Source organism: Calypte anna, chromosome 2 (genome assembly GCF_003957555.1).
Source record: "Calypte anna isolate BGI_N300 chromosome 2, bCalAnn1_v1.p, whole genome shotgun sequence".
Classification (NCBI taxonomy): Eukaryota; Metazoa; Chordata; class Aves; order Apodiformes; family Trochilidae; genus Calypte; species Calypte anna.
The window spans coordinates 29,898,682-29,926,520 of NC_044245.1; positions in this window are offsets into that span (position 1 = coordinate 29,898,682).

Sequence of the window (27,839 nt, forward strand, 5' to 3'; positions counted from 1 at the left end):
GGTCTAGCTAGGCAAGTGCTTGTCCTCAGTTCCTAGGCATGATTAAAAGGGTCCCCACGTGTCTCAGCCACAAAACTGCACGATCAGGTCCAAGTCTGACAGAAATGCTTTGCTAGCTTATGTGATAAAAACCTCCCCTCCATAAACGTGAAGGAGTTCAGGGGCATGATGGCAGGCAGGAGGACCTTATAACCCAGGTCAAGAAATGGATTAGGTGCCTTCCAAGGCTGTTCCAACAATGCCATCAGCACCCAGACAGGAGCTGGCAAACTCCACCAACAGCAGCTATTCTCCCAGGCATCTTTTGGACTAAGAGGGGCACTGCCTGGAAGTATGAGACACATTATGAGATTCAGGCAAAGAACATTTTGAGATTGCACAAGATATATAGTAGGAAGTTTAGAGGAGTAACCAATGGCAGGGAAGAGATCAAGGTGCTTTGGGGTGGAAGAAGTGTGTGAAAATAGATTTCGGGCTGGTCATATGTAAACATGTTGCTGGTTAATACACTTACCTGGCTATGGCCTTTGCCTGACCAGCGTGATCTATCCTGCCTTCTTACCAAACTCCACTTCTGACTGTTTTCCTGGGTGAGGGGACTGCCTTCTGTGTGTGCACGTTTGTACCTCTAAGTGCTAGCAATTGGAGCTGGGCCATGGTCAAGAGGACCACATTACTATGGTGCCAACAACCACAGTGAGTCACAGTCCATATGCCAGCATGCGATAGGTAGCAAGTATCAAACAGGACCAGCCGGCAGGTAGGACAAGAGTCCTGGTGGTCTGGTGGTCCCACAAGCAGAGGAACTGGCTAAACGGAGTCAGGAGGTCCAGGGCAAATGCTAGAGAGACTGGTGTCTGGGGCTGACTGAGAGACGTCTGTGTGCACAACAGGGCTCTGCAATGGGGCCTGGGCCTTAGGGGCTTGTATGGCTGATGCCAGCAACTGGGAAAACTGGGGCCCAGGTTCAGCTACAAGTATCTGAGCTGGAGAGCAGCTGCAGGGATCCACCTTCTTATTAAAGAAACTTCTGCTGGTGCTGTTCACATTTGTGTGCATGCTAACTGTTCCTGTCTGATGATCTGGCTATGTATGTATGTGTAGATGTGGTGTACTCTTCAGCTGCTGGATTCAGCGGCTCCCTAACAGCTTTTTTTCACCACCTGCTTTTAAAAGTTGTTCTCATGTGGAGTACAGTACTCATCTTGCTGCAATACAATTTCATAATTAACCTTCTCTCGTTAACTAAAATCTGTTAAAAACTTAGTTTGACAGACGTTGTAATAAAAAAGCTGCTTTCTGAGTCTTTCTGACTTGTTTTGCAGGAACCCCCTGCTAGCAGATAAAACTTGAAGGACTCTTGAGACTTATTTTGATGCCCACACCATTTTACTGTTCCAGCTGGTTTGCCAGCATTTTCAGAGCCCATTTGATCCTTGCAAGAGATGTTGATCAGCCAAAACTTAGATTGTAAGAGTGAGACAGAGAACTGATACATGCAGACCTGTAAGCATTGTTTAACAGCAGTGTAAGACAGAAAGTGTTTCTTACTGGCTTACATTTAAGCTTCTTAAAAATGTATTATAATTGTGTCTTTTTCTGTATACTAGCTTTTTTTTGTGAAGCAGGTCCAGAATGAAACACATAATTAAACCTTGTAATGCATCAGACACTTCAAGGCTAATAATCCAGATAAGTATTTTTTTTTAGTAGAGGATAAGTGACTAAGTTTGGTATTTCCTATGCCATAATTCAATTTTATGGCAGCAGAATAATTTCTATGCCAGATCTTGTACAGGGAGCAGTCAATCTGGTGCCACATCTTTACTTGAAGATGATTCATATCAGACTCACAAACACAACACATTGTCACATCAGATGATGTCTAATAACTGTTCTTAGAAATGAGCAAGGATGGTGAGATAAGGAAGGCAAAAGAACATCACACATTTCAGGAAATTAGATCCTTTCCATTGGAAGGCAAAAACTAATTCTAAAGATTGGGCTTATTCAGGCCTATGTATTTTTCCCCAAAATATTTTCCCCAGGAAATTATTCTTATACTGTTTCAGACTTAATGTGATTTTTAAATCAGTATTCTGTGGTATTGACATGTCATATCCAAGTGGAAAGACTAGAAAGAAAGATTTAGATGCATAAATCTTTTAACTAAGGTTAAGAAAGGTACATGGTAGGTGGATACCATAAAACCAATTAGGTGTAGAATGGGAGTTAATACTGCCAGACATCAAAACTGAGCTGTAGCACTGCTGAGTTAAAAACAAAACTGAACATAACCTTGATTCAACAGACCTGACTCATCTTGGGGTAGAAGTGGATTATGCAAACAATCTTGGAAGACATAATTTCTGAAACTGGACAGGTTGTGTTAAGGGAGACAACTTATGTTGACTTATTTTGAGTATTAGCTAAAGCATGGCTATTGATACAGGAATTCATCCTAACCAGAATATGTTCAATACCTTGTTGCATGCCCAGAATTTCTTTTAGAAGAACACAGCATTTCACTTGGCTGTTCAGTGCATGATGCTGTCTTAGTCACTCTACACTACACAAAGTTTTATGGAAGTCCAAATTATTTGTTATGTCATAGACTCTCTTCACAAAGTTATTCCATAGGGTGGGACCAATTCAGACTCAGTCATGTTTCCAAGTGTTTGATTTTGTTGCATTCTCTTTTAAAGGTGTTTCTGCCTGTGTGGAAGTGTCAAGGAGCAGGAGTGGTGCTTCCCCAGCAAAGAACTGGAGCTGGGAGCTGAGAGTGAATCCAGCCTTGGCTGACCAGTGCCCCTGTGAGCAGGGCAGAGTCCAGGAGAGCTGGAGACAGGGCTGGAGATCAGCATACTACCCCATTACTGGGGTAGAGACTGAAGCACCGGGCTGAGTTAAAAAAAGGGGCAAGACCAGAGGGACCAGTAAGGCACTCAGGGCCCTGACAGCAATTTCCTTGATTTTTTTTATTTAACAATGAAGCAAATATCTCTTAAATTCTGCTACATAGTCTTCCATAGCATTGCAACATTTAAACCCCTCAGAGAGGAACTGGTGGAAGGAGCACTTGGTTGTGTCAAGGTGGAGGAGGAGCGGCACATTTCATGAAGCCTTTTCATGGTACAGTCCTGACCTTTATCCTAGGGAACAAAAATTTTTCTCATTTGTTCCTCAATATCCTAATTTTGTATCTTTCTCAGCCTTTCTCCCTTCTGCTTCCTTCTCCTTAGACAGCCAGGCCCACTTCTCTTCCCAGGAACAGGTATCCACATTGAGGCTCTTTGCTCTTCCCCCATGTGTCTGAGAGTAACCTGCCCAGTTCTTTTATCCCAGTTTACCTTTGGTCACCTGCCTTTTCTCCCCTCTAGCCCCTTTTTCTGAGTCCCTTTGCCTAGCCAGTTCCTTCTCCTTTTCTCCTGGTTTCCTTTGGTCTGAGCTCCTCTCCTTGCTCCTCACCAGGGTATCCTTTCTCAGGCTGCATCCAAGACAACTCTAACTACGTCCAAATTAACTTTTACTTTACAATATACAGCTGTGTCCAATGAACTGTAATTCTGAAATATCAGACTAAAGAATTGGTTCTTACTATTAAGAATTATCAAGGTTCTTGGAATAGTAATTTACTGTGTGAATTTTGTTGAATGTGTCACAAAAATGAACCTTTTCCACAGCAAGAAGAGTCAAAAGTGAATAAAAACTGTAGTATTGCCTTGCTGATTCATTTTCACAGAAAGGGTAAGATCCTAGAAAGAATTACATTATTATGGTATTTCCTTCTGACCTTTTTCAAATTAGAAACTGTCTTGTTAGAATGACATTTTTATGATTTTCTATTAGATAGGCCCTAGACCAATCTTCATTTCTTTTCTCTGCAGCTGTGAGCCACACAGCTAAAGTGCCAATCAAAGCAGAAGTTCAAATTACTCTCCAGACTTCCATCCTAACTTGTTACTCTCAGAATTCATAGCACAAAGTAAATCCCATCCCTGGAAACTGTAATCTTTATTTTCAGTTATTTTGAAAACATCATTGATTCTTCTGTTTAGAAAGCAGATGTCATCCACAGATTAGCACGACAAACTCCAGTGCAGGATGCTAACTCCTTCAGTGCTCTCACAAAGTATGCTGGCTTGTGTTTAAAGGGATAAATTGGAATTTTGTCTGAATAAAGACTTCATTCGAGTAAAGACTTCAATTGAGGACTTTAGTCCTACAATTAGAAGCATCTGTTCCTATGTAAAGCTAACATGGTTATTGAAACAACCTTTGATGACCAAAATTCTCAGGCCTGAAATAAAATTAGTCTTAAACAAATTTGGTTTGCTGCCCATGGTATAGCTGAGCAATTGGATTTCAAATGATTGCTCTAAACCTTTATTCAGATTGAAAAATTGGGAGGATTTAAAGGCTAAGAGTTTTAAACTAAAACATTATAAGTTTATTGACCATTACAGGTGAATTGGGTAGTTGCAAAAGATTTTTGGTGACTGAAGTTGTGTTAAGTATTATATGAGTCTTCTGAAGCTCAGGGTTATGGATGTCTTAAGTTCATATATAGCTTATTAATGTAAAAATTAGGAACTGTTGTTTTCAGAATGAGCAGGAATAATGAGGTTAGCCTGCTCAGTACTGTCCCTTGAAAAATATGTATGGTATTTCTGTAAAAAAAATAATTTTCAAAATATGTTTTTAAAATGTTTCATACCTTGCCAATGACTGAAAGAAAAAAATATTTTAATAACAAGTTGTTTTTTGTTTTGTTGTGTTTTTTTTTTTTTTTTTAATTGGGGTTGTGTTAAGTATACTTCACTAGATTGGTCCTTACTGCACCAGCTCTGGGCCCATCTAGGAAACAATACAGTCCAAAAATATGCAAAGAGGCAAGCATATTAAGACCAGACACCCTCCCATGGAGTGCACATGTGCAAGCACTGGTTTGTGTAGCTCTGGTGAGATCTCTCGTGTTACTTGTCTCTCACCCCAGAGAGTAGAAAGTGCACCTTTATTCACAGTGATCACAGTGGGAAGCATTTCATCACCAATAGTTTTTGTGAATGAAGAAAGTGGTTATAATATGCTCTTCATGGGATATGCCATTGAAGTTGGACAGTGTAAGACAAAAAGATTTTGGTTCACCAGAAACCAACGTGTACCAGGAGAGACGTCTGTATTTCCTATGCTGAAAATAATTCTTTCTTTTGAAAAAAAAATTCCAGAGAGGTCAGGAATTTAGGGCCGTGCCTGGAGATTACTGTGCATAGTGACTTCATAGTTTTAAGATTTCAAATGTGTGGATAGAGACATTGATTCTCACAGATGGACCTGCACTGAAGCTATTACCATCTCCCTAAAAATCATTCTGTAGCCAGTGTCAAGAGAGGTGTCTACAGACATTTGCCAGAAGATCTCCAGTGACTTTCTCTCTGGCTTATGTTCAAAAATTATGATTTGAGGTCTGGTTTTATGCATGTTTTCTTTCTTTGTTTGTTTGTTTTCTTGTTTGGTTTTGTTGTTTTTGTTGTTTTTTGTTTTCTGTGGGGTTTTTTGTTGTTTGCTTGGGTTTTTTTAACACAAAGGTTCAGTCTATAATCTCTGAAGCAATATCTCACTAAGTAGACAGCCAGGTTACATGTGGTGCCCGCTGTCATGTGTTTTACATGTTTGCAGCATTTACATATATGTTCCCTCAGACTCTTCCCTGAAGATATTTCCCACCAAACCAGAACTGTCCCAAACTGGGATGAGCGGTGATCCTAGGTTAATGACTATGTAAAAATTTATTCATTCCTATTTACAGAGTATGTCAGACTAAGCGTATTATCCTCACAATTCTGTGAATTGTTTTAATGAAAAAGAATAATGTTGTTGGTAAAGCTGCAGGAGAGGATCTGGGAGGTGGAATTGTTTCCATATAACTCAGTGCACAGACAACAGAGGATGGAAATCTGTTGTTTACCCATTACACAGACCTTATATTTGTTCTTGAAGTCCAATTCTACCACGTATGTGTAGATCTAAATTAAGGAGGGCCTGTATATGTATGTATAAATATCTTTGTGTATGTCTGCATGCATGTATACATAAATATATAGCCCATCCTGAATCAGAACTCTAGCACTGGTGAGTCTCTGGGCTCACTGCTAGTGTTTTCACACTTGGCTGTAGCTGGGCAGATGTCTTCACTGGTGGGCTCAGCTGGAGCCAGTGCTATTGGTTGCTGTCTTTGTGCTATGTCTGGAGCCTGACTTTATGAGCACTCTGCCACAATTGCATTACGACCTAAACAGCTTATGCTACACTGTGGGAGCAGACTGAGGGAACCAGTATGCTTCAGCTCTTGGCAAAAGGTGTTCACCATCCCCATGCTTTGCAGACAGCAGGTGGACTTGCTTGGTATGTCCCTGCCTTGTCTGCACTTGAGAGGGAGCTCAGCCTCTGTGCTGCACAGGAGTTGCAGGCACAGGGGTGGGAACAGGACGTGTCAGAGTGTGGGTCAGGAGATCAATGGTTTAAAGGGTCGAGAGCTCAGGGCTCAGCCTGACTAGCCTAGGCACAAACCTATCTTAACTGGTAAACAGAGTTACCTCCACTGTCACATTTATTTATATTTGGGCAAATTCTGCCAAGCATTCTAAACCATAATTTTATACTTGCCTCTGGGAAGATGTTGAAAGCTTTCAGCTCCCATTAAACTCATGCTTTGCATAGGTATGGGTAAACCTTTAGTGCACTTTTCACTTCCTCAGGCTCAGGACAACAGGGAATAAATTTTCTGTGGTCTCCAAAAGTATGGTGGTTTCTTTTGCTGTGTCTAGTGTCTGGGATCTGGGCACACTCTGCAGCTTGCAGGTTTGTCTGGGTTGTATGCAGCTTTCCTGCTCTGCACCTTGGTTTCCTTGAGGAAGGAACTCAGATGCAGCAGCCAGGCCCAGGTATCAGACCTGAGGCAACAGGGATCAGGTTTGCAAAGGACATGACAGTGCAGGCCTGCCCCTGCAGTCCTGGGGACTGTTTTGGCAGGGTACAACTTCCTGGTACATTCATTGTACTTTCCAGCCCCACCTTTGTCCCTGCTTGTGACCAGCCTCCTGGAGCTACAGGTAAATGTGCCTTTTTAAAGTGTGCCTTTTAACTTGCTGTAATGCAGCTTTATTCAGCAGGCATGGGAAGTCATATCCACCCTTTGCATCTGGTATCCCCAGAGATTCCCCTGGTGATCAGGGAAAGCAAGCCTAAGTTTGCAGAATTTGTGTAGCTCTGTTCTGGTATGGTGTAGCTTAATTTTCTGTTTTCCCATCAATGGACAAGTTTGGACATGGAAGTATTAAATCTGTGAGAGAAAAACTTTGAGAAAGCTGCTTGTGTCTTTTGGATTAATCATCGTTACCACCCACACCATTAAAATATTCCAGAAAATTCTATTAGATAATGCTGTACATGGTTAAATATGTAAATTCCTTAACTTTTGATCATCAATAAAGAACATACTTTTTCATGCCTTTTACATACTTTTCTATGTACAAAAAATATTATGCTGCTAGGCATGACTTAATATATTTTATAACTATTACATATTAGTGAGACATTGAACAAAACAAAATGTAGTGTCTTTTTATTCCAGAACATAAGTAAGCTTAGAAGAGAGAAATTCTTAATATTAAGTGTTCTTGAAAGAGACTTTTTTTGCACATGTGAAAATCAGGGCAGTGTATACTACCAGACTCGCTTGTTTTGATGAAATGACTCACAAGTTGCCAACTCAGTGATAAATGTTGTGTGATATTCAACTGGTTATAAGTCTTTTTTGTTTTTTTTCTTTTTCTCTTCACTTGGACTATTATCCTGCTTAAATGACATTCAGAATTAAATCAGAAAGGGAGAAAATCTACAAGTGAGAGAAAAAAAATACTGTTCAACTGAAAATTTTCATCTGCTCCTACAATTCTAAAAAAACCCCTCCCAACAGCGTAGGTATAAATAGTACTAGAAACCACATCAACCAGATTTGAAAATACATTGGCATGGTATGAAGTTCCCATTTAATCAAAAGTATCTCTCCACATGAAACAAAGACAAAGCCTTTAATTCATTTGCCTAACCAGATAAACCCCAAGGGAGTCTGTGCTGCACCTCTCTGAGGAACAATTTCCTCTGGACAGCCTCACTCTACATACTGGGGACACCATCACAACTCCCTCTGGGAAAATGCACCTTTCCTCTATTCCCCATCAGGGAAAAAAGGCTACCCCTTCAAATGGCAGATGGCAAGTACACATCTGACATCCTACTACCTAGAGCTGAAAAGAGAGGTGTTTCCTCGTTTAAAGACAGATTTAATGTGCTGACTTCCTATTTCCTCAGCTTAGCAGCTATGTTGCTTGATGGTACTTCTTACTTTCTCAGTTTACTCTTCATCGTACAATAGAGTACAAAATGGGAACTCAGCCAAACCAGATAGTCATATTTAACTAGAAAGGCTTCTAACACCCAACAGCTTGCAAAATACTATGCTTTTCTGCTTGTCCAGCTAATTTGAATTATGATCTGTCTTACAGATTTCTGTTAAAGACTCTATTAAAATAGGAAGTGTTCTTGCTTAGGCTTTACTGACCTTATTTACATGTGCCTTTTAATTTTTGTCCCATTAAAATTTTAAAATTTCCTGGAGTACTCTGCTTTCTGCAGAAAGTTATGTAGTCTGACTACACAGTGCTTTTATAAGAAATGTTTTAAAGCAGTTTATGCAACATCCTTGTGTATCATCATTCAGTTATCTTGTCTTTTGATGTGCATAATAGGTTAGAAGATGCTGAGTAAATAATTTCAGCTCTTTGAAGTGCTTGACTTATTTCCATTTCTGCATCTGGAAGTCACCAGAGCATAACAAACAAGCACTTCAATTACACTGTAGCAGTGCTTAAAATATAAATCTTTGTGAGCACAAACTGTGTTATCCTGTGTGCTCTTGGTGCAGTTGAGGTCATGAGGCTCTCTCACAGTGATGTGCTGGTTAGATATCCAGTGCAATGTGCTTACAGTACACCCACCCCTCACACTACCACCCCGACCCCCATTACTTTGTTATTCAGAATAACAGCATCTTGAGAAAAGAAAGCAAAATTCAGTAGCACATTTCTAAAGTAAGTAAAGGCCTTTAGCTCAGTAATAGCAACATTATTAATCCAGGAAATAGCTTTAAATGTATATTTTAGATGCAAGTTGTAAGAGGTGAGTATTCCTTGCACCTGCTGTTCTGTAAGAACATTATTTTAGAGGTCTCTGGTTGTTACAGCTTAAGAAGTTACTTGGAAGTAATCATGTGACAGTAGCCTGATCTGGCTCCCTTTGTTGCTTGTGGAAGGATTTTCACTGCTTTCTGTGGGAGATAAATCATAGTCCAATGCCATATTCATTTTCCTGAGAAGCTGATTTAAGAGCTCTTCAATTACCTTTCTGGAAGCTTTCAGACTGTTGAGGACAAGAGTTTGCCAGATGTTTGAAATCAAACAAGATTCCTGGCATCACATGCCTAGCAGCATCATTAATCACTGGTGCAAAAAGAAAAAAAAAACAAAAAAACAAACAAACAAACAAAATAACCAAGACCAGGAACACAGTGCCCAATCCTTGTTTGGCTCCATCAGATATTTATCTAATGGGTGTGCATTGAGCCTTATCAAAGCACTAAACTTCAACATATAGACATACAGTACTTCAAGTACTAAGAAAAAAATTTAACACCACGAGCCCTCTTATGTGCCAAATGATTTTTTTTTTAATTAATTTTTTTTGCTTTTCTGTAGAAATTCTAAGCTACACTGCAGGCTGCTGCTCTTATATGGTGAACAGGTCCACAAAATCACTTCTGCATCTAGAATCTCTCCTTTGTGATTACTGCCACGATATTACAGTTTGCTTCTGCAGCAGCAGGAAATGGTATTCCAATTTTGCCTTTCTGTTTAGCCCATGTAGATATTTAGCCAGAGATAATAAGAAAATACTTTGCAATTATGCTAGCAGAGAGTCTATTATCCCTTCAAATCCATGGTCTGCACAGAAGGGAAAGCTGAAAAGACTATTTCAGCCATTTAGGGTATATGTTTCTCTGGCACACTCATAATCTGACCAAAGCCATTATTTGGAAGTCAGTTGCATTCAATCATTTTGCCTGTTAATGAGGAGTTACTGAATCCTCCAAGCATTAATCCCATTTAGGAAAACACAAAGGCAATCTGTACCTTGTATCAAGCAATTATGATTGCATTGAGCTTGAGGAATTCAGTCATTTGTTGGAGGTTGTTTTTCCCACAACAGACCCTCTAAATAGAATTACCAGGCCTTTCAAATGTTAATTTGTTAAGAAAAATATAATGGCTAATAAAGACAATTAGGTTTGTATTGTAAATACTGGAGTGCAGGACTAAAGCTGCCATGGCTTGTGAAGAAAGCGTGGCATGAGTCTCTAGAACTGCTAAGGCTGGAAAGTATCTTGTTGACAGAATAAAGAACATGTGGATACTAGCATTGGTCCCAAAAATATTTCACCCACTGTAAATATATCGCAGGGCCAAAGCAAATGAGGCCTAATTTGAGGGTTTTATTTTAAAAATGAGGGTGAGGCAAGAAATATTGAAGGTCTGGGACTTCAGGTGAAAAAATCATCAGTAATATGCCTCTTTTGGAAAAAAGCATAAGTCATTCAGAGGTAAAAGCACCATGTACATAAAAAGACAATCTGGACAGCTTAGGTATAGCCCAGAGGAGAGCAGTACAAATAAGTTTAGAAAACATTAGGTTAGAGAAATAATCTGGAAATTAATACTGATACTAATGCAGTAGTGGGTAGCATAGGACATTGTGTTTGATGCATCTAAGGTGCTGTGAGGAAGATCAGTTATTCTTTTCCACTATGGTACAACAAGCAAAACCAATTAGCATTATAGCCAAAAAGATCCTTGATATATTTTGTTGTCTTTTAAATTTTGTGTTACAAAAGTAATGAAGTTTGAATAAGGTAACCAAAGAACATTGGGAAAAAAGATCTGTGCGTTTTTATAAACTGGTTGGAGAAATATTTTCAAGGATGATCTCAGTATTTCTTCCTTGTCTATATTCAGAAAGAAGTGATATGGTCTTTTGAAGGATATTTTAAGAGTCTGTTTGCACGTAGCTTGGGCAAATTTCTTTTTAATTATTTCTTTCATCTCTGATTTGTACAAGCAAATCCTAGGCTGAATATTTTTTTTCTTTTTTTTTTTTTTTTTTTTTAAGTAAGTGACTCATTGTAGTTACTCTCTTTGTAAGAAGCAATTTATTTGCCAAAACAGATGTTCATGAAGAACCTGAACAAATCAGAGAAAGCCTTGAAACCACTTAGGAACAAATTCAGTTATATGTCTAGATCTAATTTTAGGAACTCAGTGTCTCAGGTTGTATGGAAAACCACAAGTGATTTGATTTTTTTTTTTCCATCATCACCTAGATAGATGTTTATAACACATTAAAATGTCAGGGCAATTATTCATTCTTCAGTTGCTATCTCAGTTATTGCAATGCCTCTTGCATAGGGCTGTCCATACAGGTCATTCAGAAGCTTCAGCTGGTGGAGCACCCTCTTTTGTGTTTGGTTGCAGATATTGAATACTGTTCTCTATCCTTCCTCTGCCTTCCCCATTCTGCCCACTCTGATCAATTATTATTTACCATATGACCTGACATACTGGCTTTACATGTCTAGGTCCTTGACTGGTTCAAGGATTTTGTTTTTCCATGCACTTTGGACGCAACTGTGGTGCTGAAACACTCAACCATCAGCTCTGAGCAGGCAGATTTGACATAATGCTATGCTTATTTGCACCAAAAAGTAAAAGTAAACCCAAAACCTCACACAGTTTTTAGGTCTGTATTCAGAGATGTTCAAGTATGTTCTATGGGGGGAATACTGAAAAGTTTATTTCCTCCCTTAAAAAACAAAAAAATAGAAAGAAGTGATTGTAGATTTTGATTTATTCCCTTTTAATATTTTTCATTCATAAGGCAGACTTGGTTTATGTAATTGTCGAGTAGAGGTAAAATGTAATGTAGTGTTTATAAATTATGGAGTCCCTAATATCTGGAAGTTTATTTTACACTCATATTCATAACTTGTCTCATCACAGATATGTTCCTTGAGAATCTGTTTAATTGTCCTTAGAATGTACAAAACAAGACAGGAGATTTCCAGTGCTCAGTGCTTCTGTTTCATCCAGAAATACTGTAAGAGAACTCTGCTGTTTAAACACTTGCTTTTTCAATGTCACTTGGTACTGAGCAGTACAGGCCAGGGGACAAATGGAGTGAGCAAAAGAATGGCCTTGTTACAGCTGGAGAGAGGAGGGAAGAGGAAGAACTTGAGAAGAAAACAGTGCAACCTATGGGAATGGTCAGATATGTATGAGGTGTCTCAGTCTCTGCTGTGGCTGTAGAGGGACTTTGGCTTGATATCTGTTCTTCAGACACAGGAATTAAGGTGAAACTTACCCCTTCCAACCATCCTTACTCTGCAGCACATCTAAGATCCCTTTCAAGATCTAGACAGAGGTCAGGAAAGAATCTTTGAAAACCATAGAAGTATGAAGCCTGCCCTATAATCTCATGCATCTTCCCTACTGGTTCATGTAGCAGATGAAACAAGCAGGACATCAGGCTCAGTAGATCCCTCAGTTAAAACCAATTCTAGTCAAACATGAGAGGATGTCTACAACTTAATGAGATGTAAATCACCTGTTTTTCTTTTTCTTTTTTTTTTTTTTCATGTTTTCCTTAATCTTAAGGAACCAAAGAATAAAGCAACACAAAGCCCTTCAAATTCTGTGTGACCTCAAATTTTAGTTCAGCAGCATTTTTGTCCTGTCACTGTAATCACACGAGATGCAGTCTCAGATGATGGAATTGATAATTATATTTGCATGAAGAAGCTATACTTTTAAATGAATTTATAGTTCCCCTTGTACTGACTTTAAAAAACAAACAAACAAAAAAACTTATTCACACTTAATATGGAAATGATTGAGGGCAATAAGGAGCAGGGCCAGGCTGTTGTAGTCATTGTGCCAAGATAGTTTGTAGGTTGAAGATAGTTACCTCAGAAAAAAATACCAAGAGCCATACTCTTCCCTGCATGATGGTGCCCAAGGTCCATAAGCAAAGAGTATGGGGAGCACGGCACACAGAGGCCGATCAGGAACCACAAGGACAAGAAGGAGCCATGCACCCATCCTTCTTTCTTGCCTCTCCCTCATTCCTGGCTGGAAGGAGAATTTTCCAATTGTGATCCATAACCTGAGCTTCTCAAAGGTAAAAACCCTATGTTGCTGCTTTTGAGGAAACAATCTGACTTTGCTGTTTTCTTTCAGTATGGTTGAGATGGTGGGGTGAGCACAGGAGTGTCAGGGTTCAGCTTGCTCACCCCTCACCCCCACTGTGGAACAGGAGGAGAAAATCCACCCAAAGGCTCCTTAATCGAGACAAGGATAGGGAGGTTTTCACTCCTCAGCTACAGTAACAGGCAAAACCAGTCAGACTCAACTTGGGAAGAAGAAAAAAATTAACTTAATCTACCATGAGAAAGAGAAAACATGGCCAGATCTTAATACTTTCCACCCCCCTCCTCCCTTCTTCCCAGGGCCGGATCACTTCAGTGCTGCCTCCCCCACAGGGGATGGGCAGGGAGGGTTTAAGATTGGTTCCCCACACGCTGTTTCTGCTGCTCCTTCCTACTCCTCACAGCCTTCTCTAGCTCCAACGTGGGATCCCTCTCATAGGGGGGGAACCAGGAAAGCATTTCACAGGAGTCACCCCTGTGGTCCCCTGCTTCCAAAGCACCGGTGCACCACCCAAGACAAGGAGGTATGGCTATGCAGTACAGTAATAGATAGAGTACCTAGTGAAGTGTGGAAAACCTGGTATTCAGTAATGTTTTCAATTGAGGAGTTTCAACTTGCACATCTTAATATGTTCCAGAAAGTGGACTGAAACCTTACTGTAGGTGGATGATACTCTCTGCCCTCACTGCTGAAATGACTTTATGCTGAAAGAAGGCAGTCACAGCAGTCCTATAACTGGAGGTGTTTATAAGAAAGCAGTGGCTCATTTTTAGAGGAGATCCACCAGCTGTGTGGGCACTGCATGTGCTCAACCCAGGGCAATCCCACCCTACAGCTGTTTTTCTGCTTGGATGAACATCTGGATCGTGGGTCTGGGTGCAAAAGCAGAATCAAGTGACAGTTTCTCTTGAAACCAAGGTGACTGAGACCATGACTGGCAGCTTTTTTTTTTTTTTTTTTTTTTTTTTTAAGATGGGAAATTTTAAAGGTAATTAAAAAAAAACCCCAAACAGCAAATGCTTAACAAAATACATTCAGTTGATGGGAGTTGTTTCAGTACTGGAATGTTTTCACGCATAAGGGCTTTCCAATATTTTACAGGCAAGAACTAATTAATTCAGGCAAACTATCCCCTAAAACTCAGTAACCAGCATTCACTCTTCACAATCTATTTTTCTAAAGAAGTCTTTATTTAAATTCAGTATGAAAGAAACAAAGTGTTGGATGGTTCACATTGTTGAAGAGAGGGAGACAGGTAAACTATGGCCTGCGGTACAAAAAGAAATGCAAATAGATTCCAAGACAGTTCCTGGAATTTCTGGGTTATGAAGCATTTTCAAATACTGAGGTATGAATAACTACTAAAATTGATACTGTAAATCACTATTTGTTACTGGCAAATCTAACAAATAGAGGAACTAATGGAGAGATCTTATTTCTGCTCTAAGATTCAGGAAAATGTATGCTCGGTAAATCAAAATATGATGACAGTCCCTAAAGGGGAAGTGGTCACTTCTTGTAAATTGCCAGATTTTTAGCTTCCTTTTTGCAGTCAGCTCTTTCTAGCAATCTTACAAGTGCAACAAGTGTGATTTCCTGTGATCTACTTTTTCTTTTTTTCCTCTCCAGAACGTATTGACCACAAATGCTTAACATTCTTGTTTTATTTTCATTGTTGTTACTGGAGAAAAAAAGAAAACACATAAATTCAGCTTCTTCTATTGTCATTGGGAATATTTGTGGAGCAGAGTATCATTTGGCTCCAAACCCAAAAGAATATTTATTCAGCCTTTGGGCATAATATAATCTAAAGAGGGGCAAGTGAGATTTCAGAAGGTAAGACTTCTCCCTTTTCCAGATTTCTGCTTCTAATTAACAGAGGCTCCATGTGAAAGTTACTTTCATTTCCTTTCCTCCCCTTTTTCCTGTCAGTCTGGGAGCACTAAATGCTACACCAGCACTGAAGAAGAAGCTGCTTGTCATCAGCCTTTGCAGAACGCTGCCATTATGTCTAGTAAAATTGGCACATTTATCACACTTGGTGAATTGCTCCTGTCACCACTGGATGCTGTTCACCTTCATTTTAATGTGTTCTTTCCATTCACCTCCAAGTAAACAAAATAGTGATTTCATGATGTCTGCTTTTCTTGCTAAGATTCAAATGCCTGAATTACACATCAGCAGAAGTGCCTGAGACACCTTTCCCAAAGATACTTCTGTGTATTACAGGGATTACCACATTTTCAAGAAAGATTTTTTCCCAAATTTAGTGACACAAAGTTTGGTCTCATTTGCTTTACAGATCTAAAACATTTACTGAGGCAGCAAACGAGAAGGTCCTTTATTGCGTGACATTTAGGTCTGGGTTTTGCTTGTGGTTTTCCAGTGTAATCACCAAAGAGGTAAGATTTACAGAGAAGCCTCAAAAGTAATGGAAACAACATTTACTATGTGTGGGCTGAATAGTCAGTATTTTCTGAGGAGCTGCCTGAGTTTCCTGTTCACCTTCATCCCATCAATACTTAGGTGGTGGGTGCTTCTAACCAGAGGTGCACCAGTTCAATTCAGACCACGTGTATCAGAGCCCATGTTACTTTGTTTTGTGAAGATACATCTGATAAAACACCTGTTTGTGAGTTTGTGTTCTCTTGAGAGAGAGAAGGGAAAAACATTTCCCATGATTTATGGAGGAAAAAAAAATGGGGTGCATGTATTCAGGTGTGTATAGCAGAGGTTTATACATTGGCTCCATTGGATGCTGCACAAAGGGCTATAGGCTCTGCCTCTGAGTCCTGCTGGTGTGGCTAAGCTGGTGTGCCTTGGGTTTGTTCAAGCTTTTGCCTTCTTATTCTTGATGTCCAGGTTCTAACTCTGCATGCTGCTTTACAGTCATGATTGCATGTAAAAAGAATTTGTGGTAGCAATAGATAGTCACAAAGCTTAAAAAGAAAGGTGACATTGGAAACATGCATTACAAAGATTTGGGAAGAAATCAATTTTAACAATTTTAACATTTTAAATCAATTTTTAAACACAGTTTACCCACTTAAAATGTGAACTAGGTGGTCTGTGAAGCCCAAGAAAATCTGATTGAACTCTCCTCCTCCATACCTATCCTGTCACTCACAGGATATCCTTGACTGCCCTTACATTTTCTAGTGCTGATCAAAAGCAGAAGTAAAATACTGATGTGCTGAAATAAATTGTTCTCTGAAACTTTTTTTCCCATTGTAATACAAATAAGGAACTAACAGAAATTTCATTTGCAGGACAACTGTTGCAAAATACTGCAGACCAAGGAGATTAAAATATAGAAATTACAGATGTAGACCTATTGTTTAGATTCTTACTCCAGCACAGGGCTTGTGAAAATAGCCAGTCCTAGTCAGTGTATTTTAAGCTTTAAGGTTTTGGAAGTTCAGTTTAGAGCCTCCAAGATTTCCTAAACTGTGAAATCAAATAATTGCTTGGTTCTGAAAGGCAGTATCACTCTCTCAAATAACTTTGTGTGGCTGCCATCTTCATAATGTATGAGTATTTGGAATAACTGCTAGACAAGCTAGTGTGATAACTGAGAAAACTGATTCAAACTGTTAATTTTATGCTGCACTCTCCATCACTCATAACTATGAATGAAAGGACAGTAAAAAAGTTTGCAATTTTAAACCATCTTAACATATTGCTTGCTAATACCATTTCTATGAACCATGCAAAAGTACTAATGAGCTACAGATATACATCCTCTCTTTGTGAGTCTTTGCAAAAAAAAAAAAAGCAGCTAAATGAATAGCTTCTATCCTAACATGGATAAAACATCATAAGCTTCCTAGCATACTGCATGGCGAAACTGCCAAAAAATTATTACTGCTCACTTGACAGATATATCTGACTTCATTATATAAGAAATTTATATAAGAGAAAGTAAAATGGGATACCAAACATGGTATTGCAACTGATTATTGCAGTGTTTACAGTGACATCTTCTTTGTTGTTTCTTTACTCGAGTAATGTCTTAATTTTTATTTCAAAATGCACAAACATTTATCTATTTTTTTAAAATAATTCTATGCAAAAATTAAATGCCAGTGGTTGCATAATGTATAGCCTGCCTCTAGAACAATAGCAGCTAATCCCATGTCTGACCACACAGGGCCATAGAGCCCGATCATACCGTGGCACTCTGGCATGATGCAGAGATGGGTTAGGACTGCAATGGACAGGAAGTTCCTCTTGGGTGTCAATAGCTCTAGAGAGGTTGTTCTTCATATATGCTGGTGTATTTGTTTCTTGAATTGGGTCTTTCGTGTCAAAGACCTGGTTAGCTAAGAAAGGATGGAATAATGAGACAACCTGGAGCTCAATGTAATGAATGTTTCCTGACAGATTTTGTCTTCATACATCAAAACCATTGTGGTCCCTGGTATCCTTTCAGTCCATGCCTACTGTATATTATTAGCTACTGATCATAGCAACAGTGTGCCAAATGCTGCACTGACATGAGTGAAAAAATACAGACTTGTGAAGAAATCCCACTGTGTGAGGCAAAACAGAGAAGAAACTACAGATTCCTCTAAAAAGGAGAGAATTCAGCAAGAAGTCATTCCTGGGGCAAGTGAGGAGGGAAAAAGTTTGGAAAGGAAGTCTTCGCACAGCCACAAGAGGCAAAGGAAGGATAATTAAGGGCAGGGAGGCCTAACATTATATCTTGATAACTTTTTGATTGGGAAGTTCTAGTCTGGAAAGTAAAAAAGATGTTAATTATTTCATGTGAATATGTAGGATGGGCTAGTATGGATAGTGAGTGCTAAATGACTCCCATGTGCTGTCAGTGGTGTTACTGTCTCATAGCATGAAAGATCTCTTCCTGGTTTTCATCCTCACTGGATAATTTAATTTTTTCCAGTGCATATCATGACATTTTTTAAATGAGTTGTTGTGGGTATTGTAGGTACAGACCTCAGCAGGACAATGTTAGCCAGCCCTGTGTCCCTGTGGGGTGGAAAAAACACAGCTGGATGCCTACGGCATGGGGGCTGTTAGGGATCTGGCTTTGAAGAAAGTCAGACTGCTGCCAGCTTTGCTGTGTTACATCCTTCCTGAAGGATGAGCTCTGAGGCTCCTAGAATTAACTACTATTTTGTTCCTTCTGGAAAGAATTTAAAGGCAAATTTATCTGTGCATAGCACCTACATGCCGGGTAAATGAATACTTCATGGTGATCATGGTGAGAGGAGCTGCACTAGCGAAGAACCTGAGTCACTGAAAATTTGTTTCTAATGTTGGTACCAGAAAATAGGTGAAATAAAAAGTGGTGGCTTGAAGGTTATTGTTAATGGCACCCATACAGAGATGAGTACACTCAGTATCTGTGATCTGTTTCTATTTCCTCACTAAGTATTCTAATCAAACAGCTGTGCAGACAACAAGAAGGAGAGAGGTCACATTTCATTAGCACTGGCTTGGACAGACTTGGATCTGGAGCTAGAGCTAAAATGGTGCCTGTCACCAGTCAAAGAGAGTGGATGAGCAAAGTACCAGGTTCCTGTCTTTCAACTCATCTGGCATGTAAAGTGATGAGGAACAGACAGACACAATCTCCTCCTTATCCCATTCTTGACTGAGTTCAGCATGGATCTGTGCCTTTCAGCGACTCCATTAAAGGTGACAGCCAGCACTGCATGGCAAATAAGCATTAGTATATTGATATTGGCACTATAGATCACTATGTTTCCATATACAAGGAGCAAAGCAGACGTTTTCAGGTTAGCCACTGTACTTTCCTTTAGTTCTGTGGGAGAATTAAAACCTTTGACTGTTAGAAGGTGTTTATTCTCAGGTTTGTGTACCCTAGAGATTTTTTGAATTAATGAATTTCTTACATAATGTAATACACAGAGCCAGAATCAAGCCATGTAGTCATTGTCCATGGATTACAGAGCAGTAACAGCAGCATTAACACTGGAGAGTGAGTTGTAGAACCCTTGAGCATGGGGCTGGCCTGCATTTATTGAGGTGAATAACACATTTTCCACTGACTTTGCAGCTTTGATTGGACACAGTTGGATGAAGGTCAATTTTTATTAACCTTAGGTCACAGAGTACTGATCCTTTTTGCAGAAGTAGCTGCTCTTGATAGTACCTCCCAATGTGGTCTTATATCTGAAATATGATTTTAACAGGAACGGTATTGTGATGATTGAAAAGGAATTATTCGAGGGAAGTGGATACTTCAGGATATCTGATGAAACCTCTCACAGGGGCAGGCCAAGTTTAGTTATTCAGAAGATTGAGGTAACTTGTTTAGAAAATAATGAGATATTAGAGAATATATGAGAGAATATATTAGACAATACATAATGAGAAAAAGTTTCTAATGAATCTGTGGCAATAAAAAAATAATCTGTGTATGCAAATGCATAACATGCAGCCATATAAAACCATGAGCATTTTCATTTATGTCTTTAATTAGCAGCAGCTGAATGATTCCCTGTATGAAGTACAGGATTAAATCTAGGAATAAAAGTGTTAGCATAACAAAAGAAAGAAGTTTTCATTTGGTCTTCAAATCTGATACAAGATATAATAAAAAGAAGTATTTAGCCTAATTTTTAAATTATTTTTTCATCTTATATTTTGGTTTTCCTTTTCAGCAATTAGACCTAAAATATGCCTTCCAATATTCTGCAGATAATTTATTCCTATCTGTCAAATGAAGTATTTTTTCTTTTATTATTCTGATGTGCTGAAAGACAGTTCTTAGGATTATATTGACCTAATTTTCAGTGTCTGACAATTTTTTATTTCTTCATTTTAAACATCCATGTCCATGTAGAACTGGCTGGACTGCTTGTTCTGTAAATTGAGCTTTTTACTTGGACTCACGAAGTCACAAACTACTTTTTAAAGTTTAAACCATAGCTATATTTTATCATATTAACATGGAGGCATAGATTAGTTTGGATTGGAAGGCACCTTAAAGATCTAGTTCAACAACCCCTGTATGGGCAGGGACACCTCCCACCAGACCAGGTTGCTCAAAGCCTCATCCAACCTGGCCTTGACCACTTCCAGGAATGAGGCATCCACAACTTCCCTGGGCAGCCTGTGTCAGTGTCTCACCACCCTCACAGTAAAGAATCCTCCTAATGTCTAACCTCAATCTCCCCTTTTCCAGTTTCAAGCCTCTATCCCTTTTGCTATTGTCCTATTTTGCTCTTTGTCCTATTGCTACATGACCTTGTAAAAAGTTCCTCCCCAGCTTTCCTGTAGGGTCTCTTCAGGTACAGGAGAGCATTCATGCTGACTGTGATGCTTTTTGAGTCTTTAGGGCCACCACATTAGATGAGGCATTTTCAGTGAGATAAACAGTAGTAGTGAGACATAAATAAAATGTGGGGAATGATCAGATGAGGGTCTAATCTCTCAGGTTGTGTGCAGACATATTATATTAAATGAGCTCTGTCTCCAACAGATTAGCACTGGCATTCCCAGGAAATACATGTGTTAAGAGGGAATTGAGTGAAGGCTGTTAGTCTTTCAGATAAAAGGCCCAACAGAATACCAAAAAGAGAATGTGATACGAGACAATCTTAGAGACACAGGTGAAAGCAAGTTTTGGAAAAATACTGAGAGCAGTACACCTAAGCAGCCTGGGTACAAGAATTAAAAAAATGTAAAAATATGCACCATGGATAAAATTTCATTATTCAGAACAGGGAACATTAAACAGACAGTGGTATCATTAGTGAGAATAAATCTCCATCTCCCCAAGATCTGGGTCAGAATTACTGTGTGTAATCACAGATAGAGATTGTTAAATATGACAAAAACCACTCAGTAGACAATGTTGCAATATTTTCTTTTTGTGCAAGTTATATATTTATATGTGCATGTATGTTTATTTGGAAGTCTGGCTAGGCTGAAAAAAACATGTCTCTATCTGGTCTTAAGTGTCCGTTTTCTTTTTGGGATGCAGCGCTTTTTACTGCCATATGACTTAGTCTGGCTGCAAGCTAATTCCTTTAAAACGTCATTTTAGCTACTAGTGCTTTCTAATTTCTAGTATCTTTTTTGCTTCACGTTAATTTCTTTACTACACTTTGTTGATAACAAGGAATAAAGTTAGAAGACCACCTATATTGTAACCATGCCTTTCGGCAACAACAGCTTTCCAAGAAATGCATTCACTAATTTATGAACACTATAATAGCCTATTGTATCTGCATGAACACTCCCATTTTTCCTCTAACAAAGCACCTATTTTCAACATATGTTTCTCAGTATGGTCATTTTCAACTTCAGCATTTTTGGAAGAGAAATCATCCACAGAGAAGATAAATGGTCTCAAAAAATCAAGTTCTTGTAAAAAAGGCATAGTTCTGGGGCCGTGGTCTGCCTAGCTGTATTAACTGTAAGGGAATGAATTCACATTATAAAAGGTATGGCTGATTTTTAATTTAGAAAAATACAGTGCAATAGTCTCTGGTTTAGGGTTTTTTTTCCTCCCATGGGTTACTGCTTCTTGTCACCAGCCATAGTCCTAAAGATTTTATCATCACTAGGCTTTGGAGCAGAGTTCACAGATCTCTAAACAGGCTAAGTAGTATATCTTCCAATAAATGGGAAAAAGTTTCATCCGCTTTTTGGTGCCTTATTGCTTTTCCCTAAATAAACTTCTAGACAGCAGTCTGTCAAGTCGTTCAGATCAAATCTGCAAATCCAGCCTTCATAAAACTATTGCTCTAACACATGGTGAATGAACTGAGCTGTCTTGTCTGGCTTTGAACCTGAGACTCCCAGCTCAGTGCATCCTGGCTACATAGCTGGAGCACGAGGCTGGAAGCAGGCAGTGATGGTCTGAAGTTGTTGCTAATTATTTTAATCGTCAGTAAAAAAGCCTCATAAAGATGAATTTTGAAGAGAGACATTCATAAGATCAGGGTTTATGCTGCTGAAGTGTTTTCAAGAAGGACTTAATTGAAGAGGGCTTTTTAGTTCTCTGAACAGAGCGAAATATTCCCCAAAACACTCAGAAGTTATGGAATCTGTGTTTATGTTAAATTATGTAACAAAACATGGACAATGCTGGGAAAGGGAGCTGCAGAAATCTTTCAGGCCTCCCGCACCATGTGATACAGCCCGGAGGCAACTCCGGGCAGCAGTAAATAAATGAGAGTCCTTGTCAGAAAGAGTTTATAATCTGTGGGCCTTCTCCAGAGCTGAGCAAACACAATCAGAACATCACCAGGAGCTCGAAAGGGTTGGTGAGAGAGCGTCGGTCTCAAATTTTCTGAATTAGAAATGAATGAATGATTCATTTCCCACCCCCACCCCTTTTTGTTTCACTGGCAGTTAAAAGAAGAAAGAAAAGTAGTTACATGCAGGTTTCTGCTACTTGCTGGCTGCATTGGCAGGAGAAATTGTGAACTATTTTGACAGCTGGTAAAATCCATCCTGTCAAGTGTTATCCAAAATAGAAGTCCTCACTTTTCTCAAGGGAACTAGGTTAAAAATAGCTCCTGGCCAAATAAGCAAAAGCAAAAGTGATGAACCTTTCTAAGAAAGAGATACTTTAATTTTTTAAAAAGTATTTATCTTATTCAAGTGCTGAAATGGAATATTTTTAATTTTGGGGAAAATTTTGTTTTCTTTGTTCCCCACCTCCACTATGTTCAAGTCACAATATTTATCAGAACTGGCACAATCAGAAAGCTTTCTATGATCTCCCTGTCTGAGGTTTACATTGAAGGAATTTGACTTGTAACCGTCACTGAACTATTTCCCTAAGAAACTGGATATCCTCAAAATTACTAATCTAAAATGCTTCTCCTTTTATTTTTTCCTTCTTTGGTTTTGGAATTTTTTTCTTACCATTTGGGTCTCTCTTTCCTCCTATCTACTTCTTGGTGCCAGAGAACCAGTTTGTGACTCAACCTCTGTTCCTTTTTCTGCAGCTGGCTTTTGCCTCATCTGATATATTTGCTGCCTTTAGTGTTTCCTGTGTTCTTGTTTTGTGCTCATCCCTTGCACATTTGTCATCTTAGCCATCCTTGATCTGCAATCATCATTCTCTCTTGCTCTCTAATGACGACTTGCTGCTCTCAGTTTTCCTGCTTCTCCATTACTCTTTCTGCAGTCCTCCGGGTTTCAGCTGGGGGGACCTAAAAGACAAGTGGAGCAAGGTGACACTTGCCCCCTGTGATCTAATCCTGCCTCCTGGCTTTTGGACTTTGTTAAGAGAATTTACACATCACTGTTGGTGTTGTCACTGCAAGAAGCAAGGTGTGTCTCCGATATTTTTTAGGTCATTATTTGTGTGAGATGTGAGGGAGAGATGAAGAGCAGCTGTCACTTTAAAGTTTGTACTGGTCTGACATCTTGATTCATCTTGCAAGAGTTTAACACCCAGACACTCAGCATTAGTTTCTGACATCACTCCAGAGTCATTTCTGACTGTGATTTGCTTGCTGAATCCTGCTGAATTTTGGACAAGTCCATGTTTCCCTTGTCTCCCATGGCTAAATTTCAGCATTTGGCATGGAAAATCCCACAGAATGCTCTGTATAATCAGTATTAACAGTACTCTCTGGTTTATTTACTTGCATACAAATTATATCAAGCCCCATAAGAGCAGATGACATTAAACTTAAGTGCTGCAGTTGCTGTACTGCAAGAGGATTAAAGCACTTTAATGTCAGGCTATTGTCTATCCTCTGTGTTCTAATGAGTGTATTTTATTAAAGCTCTTAATATAGCTGGACTGGTGAGTTTATGAGATCATTCTAGGTACTTAATGACAGTACGTCATTAATCACATGCCCTCTTTTTGACTTAACAAATATCAATGCCTGATGGCAGCCTGGCAGGCTTTTCAACCTCATCAAGTTGGAGAGGCTAAGGGGAAAAACAAGCTGTTGTGACTGTAAACAAATAACATTTAAAGTGCAATTCCTGATTCTTTAGCAAAGAAGCCAATTGCACATTAGATCAGATTTCTTATTAGAGGAGACTGATGGGATGATGCTTGGATATATGATTTAAGTTTCTCTGTTCATATAAGTGACAAAGATGATGTATTATGAAAAATAGAAATGAAAGACTATTTCCTCATCCATCCACCTGCAAAGGGGTGTTCGACCTTTCTCAGGCCAGCCTCTCTATGCCTGGCAGAATTCTGCTCTTTTAGCTAGTTTCTCGAGTTTGCAATTCTGGTCTTTCCCAGCAGGTGAACACAGAATCTATGAGTAAAAAGTAGTGTTGGTGTGGCTGATACCAATGTGATTACTCAGAAAAACAACAGGAAAAGCAACTGTGACAGAGGCTTTTTAAGATTAAATGCCATCTCCCTTCTTTTAGTTACCCCTTGTCCAGCTAAACATCTCTTACCACCTTACCACTCTTATTATCATGAGGAACCTGATAATGCAGCCTGAAGGCAAACAGGACTTGCTTGCATTAGTTTCAAAGGGAACATGTTTAGGCATTTTGATTCCTCTACATAGGCACAGACACAAATAAATGCTTACAGATGTGCTTACAGATACCTTGGCATTGTGTGCCAGTGATGATTCTGGCTCTGAGTCTGTATTATCACCTCATTCAACTGATAATGTTCTCTTGGACCTCAAAAAAAAGGTAACTGTGGTTGTCTTCAAAAGTATGGTCTTTCCTACCAAAGTAATGACCAAAGAGATCTATTGCAATGGGTGACTGCCAGAGTAGACATTTAACAGAGCTGAAGTTTTTGGTCCTACTCTTGATACAACTCTCACAATATTTTCTTTCCAATGAGCGTATAAAACCACTAGAGTATTTTAACGTTTTACTTCTAGCTTTAGCCATTATTAAATGAAATATGTCTTGGCCAGCACAGACCCGACAGGAAAAAGGTCAGTTTACACTTAAAAAGTTGGAAAGTAACATTTTGGAAACAGATCTTTGTAACACAAACACATGAGACACATTTCACAACATTAAAACTGCTATCACTGGAAAATGTTAGCTGAACAGATGTGCCTATTTAGGTAATTTTCAAGCCAGTCTGTGAATACAGATTGCAAGCCCAAGAAGAACTGTGCAGATAGTGTTTTATATTTGTTTATCTTATCTTGAAATTTCTCAAATCTAATTACTGGTGAATCAAATGAGATCATACTATAGTACACATGAAAAACTATAATCAAAATTAAATCTTGCCTATGTTTTTTTCTGTTTGTTTTGAATGCTTAAACACCTTAAGGTACTGCTTAAGCACCTTAAACAATAGTCTGCATTTACAGTATACAGAAACACCTGAATCCTCTAAATTACTCCAACACCATAGTAAAGGTACTACTTCGGGCTACTCAGACCTAGGAGCCAGGTTGCATTCCTTCACCTTCCAGTCTTAACTATTATTTTGTAGATCAAGCTATTTTAGTACTGTGCAGCTACCAATATTGCAGCTATCTCTAGCACTGTCTTGGAAAAACAAAACCAACACACCATGCTTCTTAGAAACTCCAGGATACCTCCAGACCAAATAGGTTAACCAGTGAAGAAACTCAGACTGACTTATACCATGCTGCTAAGAGTGTGTTTTAATGACTGCTACAGCCTGTTTCCTAGTCCATGAGTAAAATCATATGACAACAACTGGTGTGGATACACATACGGATGGGAAGTGCAGATTTGAAAAGATTTCTCAGTTATTTGCATTGTAAGGTCAGATTATGATACAGGAAAAGTGTTGCTTTGGTTTCCTTTTAGTATTTGTTGACAGGCAATATTGGATAATGTATTTATATTTTAATTAAATAAATGTTGGTGAATAAAGGAATACTAAAAGGCTGGTGTGCTAACAAAGCTAAAATTTGGTTAAGGAGGGCACTTTTACATTAGTTCTATTACCTTGAAATCCTCAGAACATTTGCCTGTGACTTCAGTGGGCTTTGGGTCTGTCCCCATTTCTTGTTCTACTTATGACATGGGCTGGCTTAGTTCTGGCATACAGCCTATCTCTCTCAAGGGACCAAAAATGTATTAGTTTGTCTGTCATCTAGGATAGCTATATCTTTTCTTCAGTGTTCTTGCCTATCTAGTGATTAAAATTTGCACAAAATTAATTTGTTTTTAAAATCTTAAGAAAAAGCTAGATTCTTGCCTGAGGTCCCTTTTTGCATAGTGGGGATCAGGACTCATGAGAGGCTCTTCCATGACAATGACCTCCTTTGTCTAGATCACTGGCTCAATTGCTAAGGGATTTGGTAAGTCTCCATCCTGCCATTCCACCCCCTCAAAACTTGAAGTTCTGGCAAGGCAAAAAAACATGAGGTGCAGTGAGTTTGTGCATCTGTAATAGAGGAATCCTACATCCTACTAGGAACCAGTATAGTCATTATCTATCTCTAAATTTTAATTATGTCTATTCTCTGATTGAGACATTTTTTGTAGTTGACAGATGTTGGCTATTGTGGCTAGGAGCTGTAAAACCTGTACTGTACTTAACAAGACTTGTGAAGGGGCTCCTCACTAGGAGCCCTCATAAGCATTTCCCAATAATGTTAGGAACTGTAGCCAGGGAAGCAGCTAATTTAATTTTCCTTGTTCAAACCCACTAAAATAGGGGATTATTCTTAACATATCTGGTCCCTGGGCAAATGAGAAGAGGAGAAAAAGTCAGAGATGGGGTTACATGAACACCCACTCAAGAAACTCTTTTTGTATTGTGTGTTACTGCTCTCTATTTTTTACACTTTAAAACTGTAGCCAAATTGTATGTAGTCTGCCTTTATCATTAATGGTTGTCACAGTCCCAGAGCAATGCAACCACAGAGGAAGTGGTGTAAGACCCAAGCAGGGTAAAAAATAAGAATAAACATATATTAGTTCCTCCAAGGTGTCTGGAAGCAAAGTAGACTATGTCCATCACACTCTGCCTCCATTATATCATCATCTTTTGAAGCCAGACATTTTTTATATTAGGGAGTGTAGCTAACAAGGATAATTGCAATAGGTTTTAATTATTTGGAAGCCAAAGCTAAGTTTGTAACCCTTGCGTTACAACAAAGAAACTGCAAGCACCAAAAGATTTTGTGCAGCTCAGTTTGTCATACAGCTTTTGTTCAGTGGTTTTTTTATAGCTGTACTCTTTGTCTCTATCCTGTTAAATGCTACTCTGCCATGGTACTCTCAAACCATACATTAAGGAGTTTTAATTTGATAATGAATATGCTCCATGCTAAAAATTAAAAATGGGTTGTATAGGCTCCAATCCAGTGTGGGTTTCTTCTTCCTATTTCCTTTCCAAAAAGCTGTGGAAAAATTTGCATGTATCAGTTTTCCAAGTCATCAATGAGTAAAAATTAAGAACCAAAAACAAAGAATAGGCACAACAAGCCCCAACCCTCTTTCTCAAGTAAAAAATCCCTTTCAGATAAAAATTATTAGAGATTTTTAGTGTAAAACAACACTGTACAGTGTGTA